Here is a 14,423-nt window from a genome sequence, read left to right as displayed (position 1 = left end):
TTTTCTGAAGGGGGGTAACTGTTTATAGTACAGATGTTGACGCATGGCCCCAGGTCCCCTTTCCCCATGATGGTACCAGCCATACAGTTTCACTGCGGCATGTTTCCCGCCTCACGCCACCATGCACTGGGTCTCCAACGCCTTCTCCATTACCTTTCTCCCTAGAATCCTTTTTATAAAATTTTTTTCTGGTGTAACGTATCCTCCTCAGTCTTTCACTGGTGTTTTCCCTTATTTTCTCTGTGCCTTAAGTTCTACGTATATGTGAGATCATCTGGTGTTCATCCTTCTCATTTAGGCTTGTCTCACTCAGAGTGATTCCTTAAATCTTCAGTAGCTATCAGCACTGGCTGCACACTGGAACCCACAAATTCCCATCCATGGAGTGAAGCCTGAGTTCCACCCTCAGAGAGGCTATTTTAGTTGGTATGGAATACGGCCTGGGCATTTATTTGTAAAGGTCTATTTTGATTCTAACCAACAGCCATGCTGGAGATCTATAGATGCAGAATTCCTGGTCCAGCCTTAACAATAAAGATGGGGGCAGGGGTAGATAGTATAATGGTTATGCAAAGAGACTCCTATGCCTGAGGTTCTGAAGTCCCAGGTTCAATCCCCTGCACCACCATAAGCCAGAGCTGAGCAGTGCTCTGGTAAAATAATAATAATAATAATAAATAATAATAATAATAATAATAATAAATATAGGAGACCAATGTGTTCCTGTGGGGTGTGTGTGTGTCTGTGTGTGTGTGGGAGAGAGAGAGAGAGATTGAGATTTAAAAGCAAAGTAGCAAATTCTATAAGTCTTTGTTATAATCAGGAAAAATAAGGAAGTCTTGTTAGACATGTAGATTCTTGGGTTCCACTTGAAGGATAGACTTCCTCAAATATATTCAGACTGGTTTCTTCCAAGGTATATATCTTTTCTTTCCAATATACATCCAATATACATCTGGCTTTAATTTATGTGTTTGACCAGTTTCTTAAGAACTCAGAGGGGGTGAGGAAATATTTCCCTTCCTATCTTTATAGACCTCAAGTCTACTAAATCATAAACTTTTATCTTTTAGTATTTGATTTATTTATTAATGAGAGAGAGAAAAGGCATGCGAGAGAACCAGATTTTCACTCTGGTCCATGCACTGATGCACTGCTGGAAACTGAACTCAGGACCTCATGCTTGAGTCCAATGCCTTTTCCATTGTGCCCCCTCACAGATTGCTAAATAAGAAAAAATTAATAAAACTTCTCTTCAGTTGAATTTGATACAAACTCAAGTTTAAAACCTCTTTTGTAGATGCATAATCTTACACTTACGTAATCTGAGTAACATTTTTTCTATTAATCCAAGATATGGAAAAGGCATCGTTTCTTGGCCTGTTGGCTAAGATCAAGTGTGCAGAAAACCAAGAATGAAAAAAAAAAAATTTAAAAAGGGTCCAAGGAAACAATGCACTGGTTATGCAAATGACTTTCATGCCTAAGGCTCTAATTTCCCATACTCAGTCCCCAGCACAACCATTGATCTGAGCACCGATCTGGGACAAAAAAATAAAATAGAAAATCAAAAAATGTTTTCTATATTTTACTACTATTGTTAAGATTACTAAAATGTTATAAGATATTTTCTTGCATGAGGTAGAGAAAGTACACATTTAAATAAAGTGACTAGATCAGTTACACAGTATTGAAATTTTATGTACCTTATGTGAAGCTAGGTAATTTATAGTTTTCTTTTACCTTCCTCCCTTCCTTCCTTCCTTTCCTTCCATTCCTTCTTTCCTTCTTTTCTGTCATTACTGGGTCTTCATCAACTTTTTTAGACAGAGAGATGGAGGGTAGAGGGGGAAACGCCACACACCACAGTACTAAAGCGTCTTCCAATGTAGTGAGTGCTGGCCTTGTAAAGCATGGAATTTTAATAAGAAACTTAGTCCATACAAATGAAAGCCCCAACTGTTGCGCAAAATAAGTTTCTTGAGCTATTTACATAATGTGTTATAATGTAACACTTTCACCAGCACTGGCTAGTCCTCTTTTCTGCTGTAGTAAGGCAGAGAAGCTAAGGGTTAGCTTCTCAAGCAAGAAGCACAGGTTTACTTTTTAGTTGAAGTAAAATGCAGTTGATGACAATATGGGAATTTCTTCTTAAAGTAATCAACTTGCTCTTGGCCAGCTGCCAGTGATTCCTCTGTATCCCCTGATACTGTTAGTCTATATCACCTGATAAAAGAGTCTGTTAGCAAACCACGCTGCAAAGCAAAACAAAGTGTTCTCTCTTTATGTAGAAAAATAAACTGTTGAGTTTGTTGCTATGAGTTGCTGTGGGAACGTTGATGTGTATAGCAGGCAAGCTTCACTGCACTCAGAGCCCAGTTTTCTGGACACAAGTCTGGCTGGGTCTGCCAGCATAATAAACACTGCTTCCTGCGTGAAAGCCTAGGTGTGTCTCATCTGTCTGCCTGAAAATCCGATAACAATAGCAGCTTCTCAATGAAGACATTCTGAATCATTTCTAAAAATGTATTTAATATTAAAAATGCACATTAGCAATATTGACAAAGAACTACATATTGTGTTTTAATGCCACAAAATCAATGTTGCTATTATTACGTTATAATCTGTGTGTGTGTGATAAATCAAACATCTTACAGTAGGATGGAAGGAGTTTTTGAGGTTTCACTGTGTATTGATTGTATTTATAAGTTTGTATAACAGATTTATGGCATTTCTTGAGGACTCCGGGAGCCATAAAGTGCAACAAACACTCTAATTACTTGTAGTTATGTCATTGCCTAATCAAATAAATAAATACTGAAGGAAAACAACTGCTTCACTAGATGAAAGTAGCCAAGTGGTAGACTCTTAAAGTAAGTCTGTGCTCTCTCTCCCTTCCCTCAGCATCATCTAGTCTCATTGACTGCTGCCCAAGGAAAGAAAAGCACTGCTTTGAAGGTAGGCTGACTCTTTAGGATCCCTTTAGGATGCTTGACTGTTTGGTTAGTGGTACTGTTAACTCGAAAGGGTTCATCCCACACATAACTGCATGTCTGAGTTAATGGCATTATAAAGAATGATATTTTATAAGGACATTTATAGAGTTGAATACTAGGCTTCTAATTAAAAACAATACAATAAGCAGAATTAAGAGGACGGAAGGAAAAAATATTGGAATGGGGATTTTTAGGCAAACCTGAAACCAAAAGACTCATTTCAGAGTCAGAAGAGTGGTAACATATACATCTTAGAACAGATTGAACCGCTTATCTAGCATTTAGGATATTATCGTGAATGAAAATTCATAATATGGCAAAAATGGTGGGTAAGAACTCCATGTTCATCTCTCTTTTATATTTAATATTGGCATATTAAATTTGAAAGCATGTTTTATCTGTGATTTAAACTAGAGATACTGAGGCCCATGAGGGGTAAGCCACTGTTTCCAGTCACTCAGCTGCAAGGAGAGCAAGGGCGCAGAGAGGCGAGCCAAGAAGCAGGTCGGCTCCCAGATGACAGGATTGCTGTGGACACAGTCTTCCCAGAACAGCCAGACAGACATCTCTGAGTGTCCACTCCCATTAAGTGTCATCTTGGTGTGAGGAACTGCGCATCTGGCCTATCCCATGGGCCTCGATAGACACTGTTACCATTTTTGAGGAATGCAGATTATTTTAAATTAAGAGCACTGGAGACTGTGGAGTCTGGGAAGAAACTATGATCTCCTCGTAGTCCTTTGCCCTTTTCCTGATGAAAAGGGCCATCTCCACCGTTCCTGCTCCAGCACACACCCCTCCTCAAGACCTGGGAAATGGAGTGTGAAGCACACCACCCAGGTCTAAGTCTGCCAGTGAACATGTACTGTCATCTATAATCTCTGTCCTTATTACATGAAACCCCCTTCTCTCCTTAATACTCTGGTATATTAACACAGGAGGAATATTCCTAGTAAATTTCTTTAGATTTTATTACTATGCAAATTCATCATGCCATAATGGTAAATTAATTTTCCTCTGCTGATCAGATATAGTTCTGATCACTTGCCCATCCAGAGAAGAACCAAGAGGAGCAGAGATTCTCCCCCCTGCACCCTGAAAACACTTGGAGAATAAAGCTTCCTACTGTGTCCCCCCCCCTTTTTTTTCATCGTAAATGAGGTTATAGGAAAAGGATAGTTAAATGGCAAACCAACCAGACCCCATACAAGAATAAAGGGCATGTGTCTTTCCTTTACAAGTTCTCGGTTGTTTGGGTCCAAGTTTTTAAGATGGCAAAACAGAGGGATTAGTTAAGAACTAACTCTGAAATAAACTGTATTTTTGTAGATGACACTCACATAATATATGTATAAAACAATGTCATTTAATGAGCATGAATCATGTGACAAAAACTGTGGCGTGCTAGTTTTATGTTAAAGTAGAGAAATTGAGACATATGAGGACTAAACAGCTATAGCTTCCTAGAGCTCTGTTATTAACTGTGAGAAGCATATATATATTTTTTTATTTTTTTAAATTCATCGGACTGTCCAACAGCAGTCTGCAAAGTCTTTCACTCCTTCTAAGTTACCTCTCTGTCATGTCAGTCCTCGTGCTGAAGAATCTTATACACAGGGGCTGGGTGGTGGCGCACCTGGTTGAGCGCACATATTACTGTGTGCAAGACCCAGGTTCAAGCCCCCCGGTCCCCACCTGCAGGGGGAAAGCTTCACGAGTGGAGAAGCAGGGCTGCAGGTGTCTCTCTGTCTCTCTCCTTCTATATCACCCCCTTCCCTCTTGATTTCTGCCTATCTCTATCCAATACATAATGATAATAAAAATATTATAAAAAATAAAGATAAAAAAAGAATCTTATACACAGAGCCCACCAAGACTGAAAGAGAGAGAGAGAGAAGAGTACTCTTCATTTAAATGTGTCCTGTCATGAGACAGCTGTGAGAGTTATCTGTGACTTCCTATTGGGTCCATTCATTCTTCAGGAATGATGGTAGGAAATAGTTTCATTCTGTTTTTGTGTTCATCATTTTCCATTCTTACAATCCTAATGTGATGTCATAATCTCAAGTGGAGGGGGCCCGGCCAGGGTGTACCCAATTAAGCACACATAGTGGGTAGGCTAGACAGCATAATGGTTATGCAAACAGACTCTCATGCCTGAGGCTCCTAAGTCCCAGGTTCAATCCCCTGCACCACCATAAGCCAGAGCTGAACAGTGCTCTGGTGTTTCTCTCTCTCTCTGTGTGTCTCTCTCTGTATCTCTCTCAAAAATAAAATTAAAAAAAAAAACGCACATAGTACTAAGCACAAGGACCCCTGCAAGGATCCTGGTTCAAGCCCCTGACTCCCCACCTGCAGAGGGGATACTTCACAAGTGGTGAAGCAGGTCTGCAGGGGGACATCTTTCTATATCTTCTTCTTCTTCCCTCAGTTTCTCTGTCCTATCCAATAACAATAACAACAACAAAACAAAAAAAAGGAAAAAAATGGCCTCCAGCAGTAGTGGATTTGTAGTGCAGGCACCAAACTGAGCCCCCGTGATAACCCTAGAGGTAAAAAAGATTGTCAAGTGGCTTTTTATTCTCTCCTGGCTTATGTAACACTGATCCTGTTTTTAATACCAAAGTTCGCATTGTTGTTTAGTATTTGGATTTTTAACCTGAACTTGATAAAAATGAGATGCATCTTGCCTCGAGTACACAATTTATCAATAATGCTTCCATGGCAGGACTATTTTTATATATAATAACTTGAGTGGAGAGCCATTAAGACATCTGACATCTTTTTTTTTCAAAAGTAAACAAATAATATAGAAATGTGCTTCTTCTTCTTCTAGCGTTTGCCCTTCTTCCGTAACCAGTCAACAGCAAAGCTGTCAGGAGCTGCTTGTTGCTGGCTTTGAAAGTGACTGGGATCCATGTGGATTCAGTCAGCTAGGAAGGATCGTCAGTTTCCCCAATGAATGGGTACTCACGGGATGCACCACGAGAAGGTCGATCCAATGCAACCCGAAATGTGCTGATATGTGCTTATAGATAACATATCATATATTTAAAATAATTCATAATCTGTAATAAAAATTATGTTTATAAAAGAGTAAAGGGGTTATTTAGGTCCTCTGACCAGATTATCTAGCTTTGGGGCTGGTTTGCCATAGCTCTACAGTGAAGCCTTCGAGACAAGGCATCATGACTGTTTCTGAAGTGTGAGAATCCTCTCTATCATGGATCATGTATGATGAACTTTCCTTCATCCCTCAGTGACCCTGACTGTGTGTGTCTGGTACTAGGATTCTGGAAGGTTATATATTGATTGACATATAGAAGTCACTTAACTAATTTTTGTGGCCAGAGAATGGAGTTATCTTGAGTAAACAAAGGATTCTACTCATAAACTCATCAGTTTCATGAAATAAGAGAAAGAAAGTCTCTTGGTGAAAACAGCATTCCCTGTTTTACTAAGTCACATCCAACTTAGGTTATTGGAAGTATATTTCCATCATATTTTATTTAACTTTTCCAGCTAGACTTTATAAAGCAATGTTTCCTGGTCAGTGATTTTAGTGTTAAACTGTTTCAATTATATATTGGTCAAATTATCCACATACTTATTTTATTTTAATCTATTTTGTTGCATTTATAGAAATTTTTGATCTGCAAATGAGAGTTTATCTGTTTTCAAGGTCATATTATAAATGACAGAAGTGTTACCATGTAAATAAATACATTTTCATGAACTATAAATGATTCCCTTAAATAAGAATTTTTACTTATTTCTAAACACAGAAAAATTATAATTATTCTGAATTTTCCAGTTTATGATGACAGACTCTTTTGATACAGTTGAAACACCTGTACCGTGGTATGACAAAAAAAAAATAGAGATTATATTGAAAGCGGTCTGTTTTATTTTTCCTGGGGGTGGGGGAGTCAGTTTCCACATGTAACAAAAGGAAGCAGGAAGATGTTTATAAACAGACTAGTGAAGCTGACCAACTTCGTTGGTTTGGTTGGATACACTAAACATATTTTCATTTGACCTTGAACTGATAATGTAGAAAGTACTCCTTTTCTTGTCCCATGCTGTGTATTTTAAGTCTTGCAAAGTATGGAGGTAGCTTAATCAAACCTTTACCATAAATCAGCCACAAAAATAAGCACTGGCAGATGTACCTTGGAGACCAAAAGAAATCAGAACAACTAAATGAGAATCAGGCAGTGAAGTTAATGGAATGCTATTACATTCTGCCCCTATTCGTTTGGTTTGATAGGAATCTCCAAGCAGATACTCAGTTACAATGGACAGATGTTCAAGTCCCTTAGCCTGGGGCAAGCAAGAATCTCTTGCTAGGTTACTGACGCGGATTGAACTCAGGGCCTTATGCTTGAGAGTCTGATGCTTTAGCCACTGTGCCACCTCCCAGACCACACTATTAAGATTCTGTTAAACCTAGTGATGAGAACTTTGACTTAATATAGGCACAATGCGTCATCTTTTCCCAGAAGCACACTGATAACTGTGATATAGATGCCCCTCTTTCTAATATCAATATGGGGAAATCTTTACTTGTCTAGGTGAGTCATTTATAAATGTAATAATGAAAATCTAAAACTAGGTAATATGATATGATTTTAAATGTTTTACTTGCCCTATATAAATAGAACTTAATTTGTAATAAGTATATCTTGCAACATGATTTGTGGCATTGCAGCCCTTAAAAGCAAATCTATTTGAGCAACTGTCTTTGTGAATACAATTCAATTAGAACGTAGCCCTGTCATCTGTTTACATACAATTGATTTTGCATGGCGATGGAAGTTGAGTATTTATGAAAAGGACCATGAGATCCCCAAGCCTGAAGTATTTTTACCTGAATCTTTTAAAAAGGGAGCAAAGTCTTGGTCCCTTTTTGTGTAAACTCCCCACCATGTTTAGAACCACCTTTTAAGGAGAATTACCATAGAGGAAGAATGATCATAGTAGAAAAATACATGTTAGAAGAATTTCCATGAATTACCATAGTTTTTTAATGTGCTATTATGTCACGCATCTTCATTTCAGAATGTTAATTATTATGCGACCAAACACCATCATGTTAGGAAAATGTCTGAGTCCCAGAAAGTGAGTCCCAAGATTTTTTTTCCTTCTTTTTTCAGTTTTGATAGTTTTTTCAAGCCAAACTCTGTCTGAAATTGTTTCCCCATCTCGGCAGGATGCAGAGCATGACATCCACCCTCCGTGGCCAGGGAGGTACCGCATGCATAATGCATGACTCTCAGGGAAGGTCTGAGCCTTTGAATACACAATCATACTTTGGGCTTAAAATGGAAAGAGCCACATTTGGAAGCAACTCGAAGTTTCCAAAAATATTTGTTTGCGGTTCTAATTTCAATAATTAACATACGGATTAAAACATTTTTCTTATCTTTCAGTTCCAGCAGCAGCAAGGTCAGCGCCTCATAACTGTAGGGGAGAAATTCCTTTAGAGCCTCCCTGGGCCAAAGCCAGCAGCAGTGCCTTGGTGGGAGCAGCAGGCCCTTTGCAGGCAAGCTCTGCAGGCTGCTGGCTTTAGACAGGATGGTTTTGTCTCTCTTTTTTTTTTCCCTGAATGGCCTATTCCATGTGCCTCTGATGAGAGCCAAAGGAAGACTAGCAGAGTGTTATTATTTTTTTTCCATCTACATGACTGTAAAAACAGATGGCTCTCTATCTCTGTTCATTGTTTCCCACCTTTCTTTTCTTTCTTTCCACGCCCAACTACTTAGGAGCAAAGATAAATTCACACACATAGAACCCCTGACTCTCCACCTTCTAGATATTTCACAGGCTGTTTCAGCCGCAAGCTTTTTTTCCTGAAGCAGAAATAAATTTGCAGACAGAGTATAAAGTGTAGTATGGCTGAGGGAAGTTCTTTGAGCTCCTGGGATCCCTTGAAGCAAAAAGGCTCAGTAGCTGTTTTACAGTTTTCATTTCTTACCCGTTTTCTTACTGTTTACTGAAATAATATATTCTGGTTCCAGGTGCCATTGCTATTTAAAAAGAATCATTTCCTCAGACTTCAGATACAAAAGTTGGGTTCTGCCTCTCCCCCCCCCCCCCCATCATCTGTAAGAGGCTATGCCTGTGATGTCTGTTATCCTAGATTCCTGATATTCAATCAGTCTCTAAATCCCTTGGCATGAAGCTGAGCTCACAAAGAGTGGGGTTTACAATGAAGGAAGCAGGACCCCGGTGAGGTGAGGTGTTTACTGATTGGCCCTGTTATTTGATGCTTGTCACTGTGAAGCCTTTCTATCCTCCCTGCATGATAGGTACACAGCAAAGAACTACACCATAAGAGAAACTTCAGTCCATGAATGCCTCCTAGTTAGAAGGAATTGCAGGTAGAATTTACTTGAAAGTATGAAATTTGGAGACATGCATATGAATCACTCATGTGAACATCTTAATTTGAAAAAGAGTTCACGCTGCAAGTAACCCTTCCTTGGTGACTTGTGTTAGAATATTGGAAGCCTGGAGTAAGGATCCTGGTTCGAGCCCCCAGCTCCCCAGCTGCAGGAAATCTCTTCACAGGTGGTGAAGCAGGTCTGCAGGTGTCTGTCTTTCTCTCCTCCTCTCTGTCTTCCCCTCCTCTCTCCATTTCTCTCTGCCCTATCCAACAACGATGACATCAATAACAACAACAATAATAACTACAATAAAACAACAAGGGCAACAAAAGGGAAACTAAATAAATAAACATTTAAAAAATAAAAGAATATTGGAAGGTAGCTTTTACCTTAATCTTCTCATAACTGCCACTTATGAATTTAATTTTGATTAATTATATATAATTGGAGAATTAATGTTTTGCAGTCCCCAGTAAATACAATAGTTTGTACATGCATAACATTTCTCAGTTTTCCACATAACAATACAACCCCCACTAGGTCCTCTGTCATCCTTTTGCAGGACCTGTATTCTCCCCCCACACACACACACACCCCCAGAGTCTTTTACTTTGGTACAATATACCAATTCCATTTCAGGTTCTACTTGTGTTTTCTTTTCTGATCTTGTTTTTCAACTTCTGTCTGAGAGTGAGATCATCCCATGTTCATCCTTCTGTTTCTGACTTATTTCACTTAACATAGTTTCTTTAAGCTCCATCCAAGATGGGCTGAAAACAATGAAATCACCATTTTTTTACTGCTGAGTAGTATTCCATTGTGTATATAGACCACAACTTGCTCAGCCACTCATCTGTTGTTGGACACCTGGGTTGCTTCCAGGTTTTGGCTATTACAAATTGTGCTGCCAAGAACATATGTGTACACAGATCTTTTTGGATGGGTGTGTTGGGTTCCTTAGGCTATATCCCCAGGAGAGGAATTGCAGGGTCATAGGGTAGGTCCATTTCTAGCCTTCTGAGAGTTCTGCAGACTGTTCTCCACAGAGGTTGGACACGTTGACATTCCCACCAGCAGTGTAGGAGGGTTCCTTTGACCCCACACCCTCTCCAGCATTTGTTGCTGCTGCCTTTTCTGATGTATGACATTCTCACGGGAGTAAAGTGATATCTCCTTGATGTTTTAATTTTGATTAATTTTGATTTGTCCCTTAGATAAAGTCATTCAGATTTATTTGCTTATTTATTTAGATTTACTTTCTTTTATCTTTTAGTGTCAATGCTTTATTTTATTTTGTATTTTATTTTATCGAGAGGCTACTGGTTACAGCACAGTTGTTGGACATGGGAACAATTTCTCACCTCACCAAGACAAGTATTTGCACAATACTCTTGTCCCCAGTCAGGTCCATCATCATTACCAGGACCCCACCCCCACTACACAGCCCACCCCTCTCCTTGTCTTCCTTTCCAAGAATCCTTTGCTTTGGTGCAATACACCAAATCAGTCAAAGTTTTATTGTATATTTCTCCTCTTTCTCTCTCTTTTTCTTTTTTTTTCCTTCTTAGTTCATTCCATGAGCGAGATCACTCCATATTCATTCTTTTCTTTCTGGATTATTTTACTTAACTTACTTCAAGCTCCACCTAAGATGGGGTGAAGAAAGTAACACTATCATTATTCATAGCTGAGTAGTATTCCATTGTGTGTAGAAACTGCAACTTTCTCAGCCACTCCTCTGTTAAACACATAGGTTGTTTCCAAGTTTGGGCTGTTACGAATCATGATGCTACCAACATAGGTATGCACAGATCTTTGTTTGATGGGTTTATTTGATTCCTTCGAATATATCCCCAGGAGAAAAATTTCTATGTCATAGGGTAGGCCCATTACTAGCCTTCTGACACTTCTCTAAGTTGCTCACCAAACACTAAGTCAGCAGAAGAAATTCAGAAATTTATCCCCTTTCTACAGCAGCAGAAACAATCAAATATCTAGGGGGAAAAACCTGACCAAATAAATGAAAGACTTGTATACAGAAAAGCATAAGACACTATTTTAGGAAATCAATAGATACAAATAAATGAAATTGAACCCGTGTTCATGGATTAGAAGAATTAACATCAACAGAATGACTATTTTTACCCAGAACCATTATAGATTTAATGCAGTCTCCAGCAAGGTCCCACTAAATTTATTTAAAGATACAGAGAAATGGCTACAAAAGTGTATCTGAGATTGGAATATACCTGGAACCACCAAACAATCTGGAGTAAAAAGAACAAGACCAGAGGCATCATGCTCCCAGATTTTAAACTATATTATAAGGCTATTGTAATCAGAACTGCCTGGTATTGGAACAAAAATAGACACAGTGGTGAGTGGAATAAAATTGAAACCATAGAAATAATCCCCCACACTTACAGACATCTAATTTTTTACTAGGGGAGGCAAAATATTAAATGTAGAAAGGAGACTCTCTTCAACAAAATGGTGTTGGGAAAAATATGTGGAAACATGCAGAAGAATGATACTGAACCACTTCATCTCATGATGCTTAAAAGTAAACTTTCATCAACATAAATAAATAAACAACAACAACAACAAAAACTCCAAAAGTGGGGGGAGTATGGACAGAATATTCATCAAAGAAGAGTTCCAAAGGGCTAATAGACATGAAAAAATGCTCACAGTCATTGTCAGAGAAATGCAAATGAAGACAACAATGAGATACCACTTCACTCCTGTGAGGATGTCATACATCAGAAAGGAGAGTAACAACAAAGATTGGAGAGGTTATCTCCCTTTTTTATACCTTTCTATGAATTTTATTACATATGTAAAATTAAGGAATAGTGTGCTTTCTCTTATTAATTTTTTAACATATTTCTCATATCTTTATTTTATTGGATACAGAGAGAAATCAACAGTAAAGGGGACATGGAGGGAGAGACATGGAGAGAGAGAGAGAGAGATAAAGAGTCCTGTAGCATTGTTCCACTACTCGTGAAGCTCTCCCCTGCAGGTGGAGACTGAGGGCTAGAACCTGGGTCCTTAAGCATGGCGATGGGTTCACTCAGTGAGTCATGACACTGAGTGACCCCCCCACCCATTATAATATCATATATGGATGCTGACTTATATTTTTGTAATCTATTGTGCTAAAAGTCCTTTTTTTAATCGGTTAATGTGCTGAGTCCTTTTAACAAAATTCCAGTAATAATCTTGAATTCTTGTAATAAACCTACCTTGATTGTGTCTTTACCTTTTTTCCCCCTCATTTTAACTTAAGAGGTTAATGGTTACAGCACAGCTGTCTATGCATGGGGTCCATTTCCCTGCTGTGCATTATGGATATCTGCAAAATACTCTCACCCCTAACCTAGGATTTCACCACCTCTTCCATTCCTTCCCTGGAGTTCACTGCTTTGGGGCCGTACCCAACCCCAGTCCACGTTTTATCCTGTGTTCCCCCTTTGTGGCTCTCTGTCTCCCAAGTTTCACCTACATGTGTGGTCAGCTGGTATCCCGGTTGACTCTGTTCCTGACTCACCCCACTCAACAGTTTTCTTCAAGTTGCAGACTTGATGAGTCCAAGACTGGAATTTGAAAGCTTCTGTTCTAACATTTGGCCTTTTGATATTTGGCCTTGATTCACTAACATTGTTCATATTACTCTGTTCATTTTTTTTTTTTTTTTTTTGCCCTCACTTTTCTGATGTCTTTGCTTCTTTTGCTGCTGCTGTTTGTGTTTTCAATTCCATTATACCACTGATAAACTCGTTTTGAGTTGGAATTTGCTTCTTTTCATGTAGGACTTCTTCTAGCAATGCTTGGAAGGCAGGATTACTAGTGGTGAATTTCTCTATTTTCTTTATGTTTTAGAAGATTTTAATTTATCCTCCACACTTGCAAGATAATTTGGCAGGATCGAGTATCCATGGCTGGTAATCCTTTCCCCACTGCTTGTGGGAATGTAGATTCATTTTCTAAGTTTTCTTTGAAATGCTATTCTTGCATTTGTGCCCTACCACTTTATTAATTTCTTATGTCTCATTATCCCTCAAAGCCATTCCTAACATACCCTGACAGGTCCCACATCCTAGGAGGCTAATTCCTGGTCTCAGTTGCTGAAGTGTACTAACCTTGGTCTTCCGCTGTGTTTGACAAATGAACAACATCAGTAGGACATTCAAGGCAAAAGATAGTAGAAACCTACACGTGTATCCACTGCTTCCTTGCTGCTTTAGACTATGCGGTTAGAGCCAGCCCCTTTTCCTCACAGGATTTCAACCCCTACTAGGAAACTCCTTTTAGTGATTGAGTTCACAAGTGCCAGGTATCCTTAGTCTTCCTGCTACCTATATTTCCTTGAGTAGAAGGAGTTTCCCTTCAAGCTACAGGCTGAATAACCCAGACTTGAAGAGTCACTTATCTGCAGTGCACAGTCATTTCTGTGCTACCTCCCACATCTGTCACAGCTTCTTCTGGGTGAATGGGTAGCAGGAAGGCTAAGGAGGGATCTCGGGATTATAAAGGATTTGTACTGTTGCTGCTTTGGGGTGCCACATACACCTTCCTGCTTGACTTTCTTCCATACTTCCCTGTGTACTCTGCATTAAAGACGAACAAAATAACCCCCTTTATTACAGTTCAGTTGTCTGTTGGTACCAAGTAATACTGTGTATTATGTGCTTGTCATGTGTGAGTTCATTGTTCCTTGAATGCATTTTCATTTGCTGAGAGAGAGGGACAGACAGACAGACAGAGACAGAAAGAGAGAGAGAGACAGAGACAGACAGAGAGAGAGAGAGAGAGAGACTACAGCACCAGAACTACATCCATTGTCATAGAACCTCCCATGTGGGGACAGGATTTGAACCTGGGCTGGAGATGGCAAGGTGCACATTCCACCCAGTGAACTAGCCCTCTGGCATCATAGTGACCCTTCTGTAACATGTTCTTCCTTTTATGTTGAAACTAGGAGAACTCTCAGGGCTACATCACCAGGAGGCCAGGTGGTGGCACACCTGGTTGA

This window comes from Erinaceus europaeus, chromosome 21, assembly GCF_950295315.1.
Source record: "Erinaceus europaeus chromosome 21, mEriEur2.1, whole genome shotgun sequence".
Lineage (NCBI taxonomy): Eukaryota > Metazoa > Chordata > Mammalia > Eulipotyphla > Erinaceidae > Erinaceus > Erinaceus europaeus.
This window is presented reverse-complemented; position numbering follows the sequence as displayed.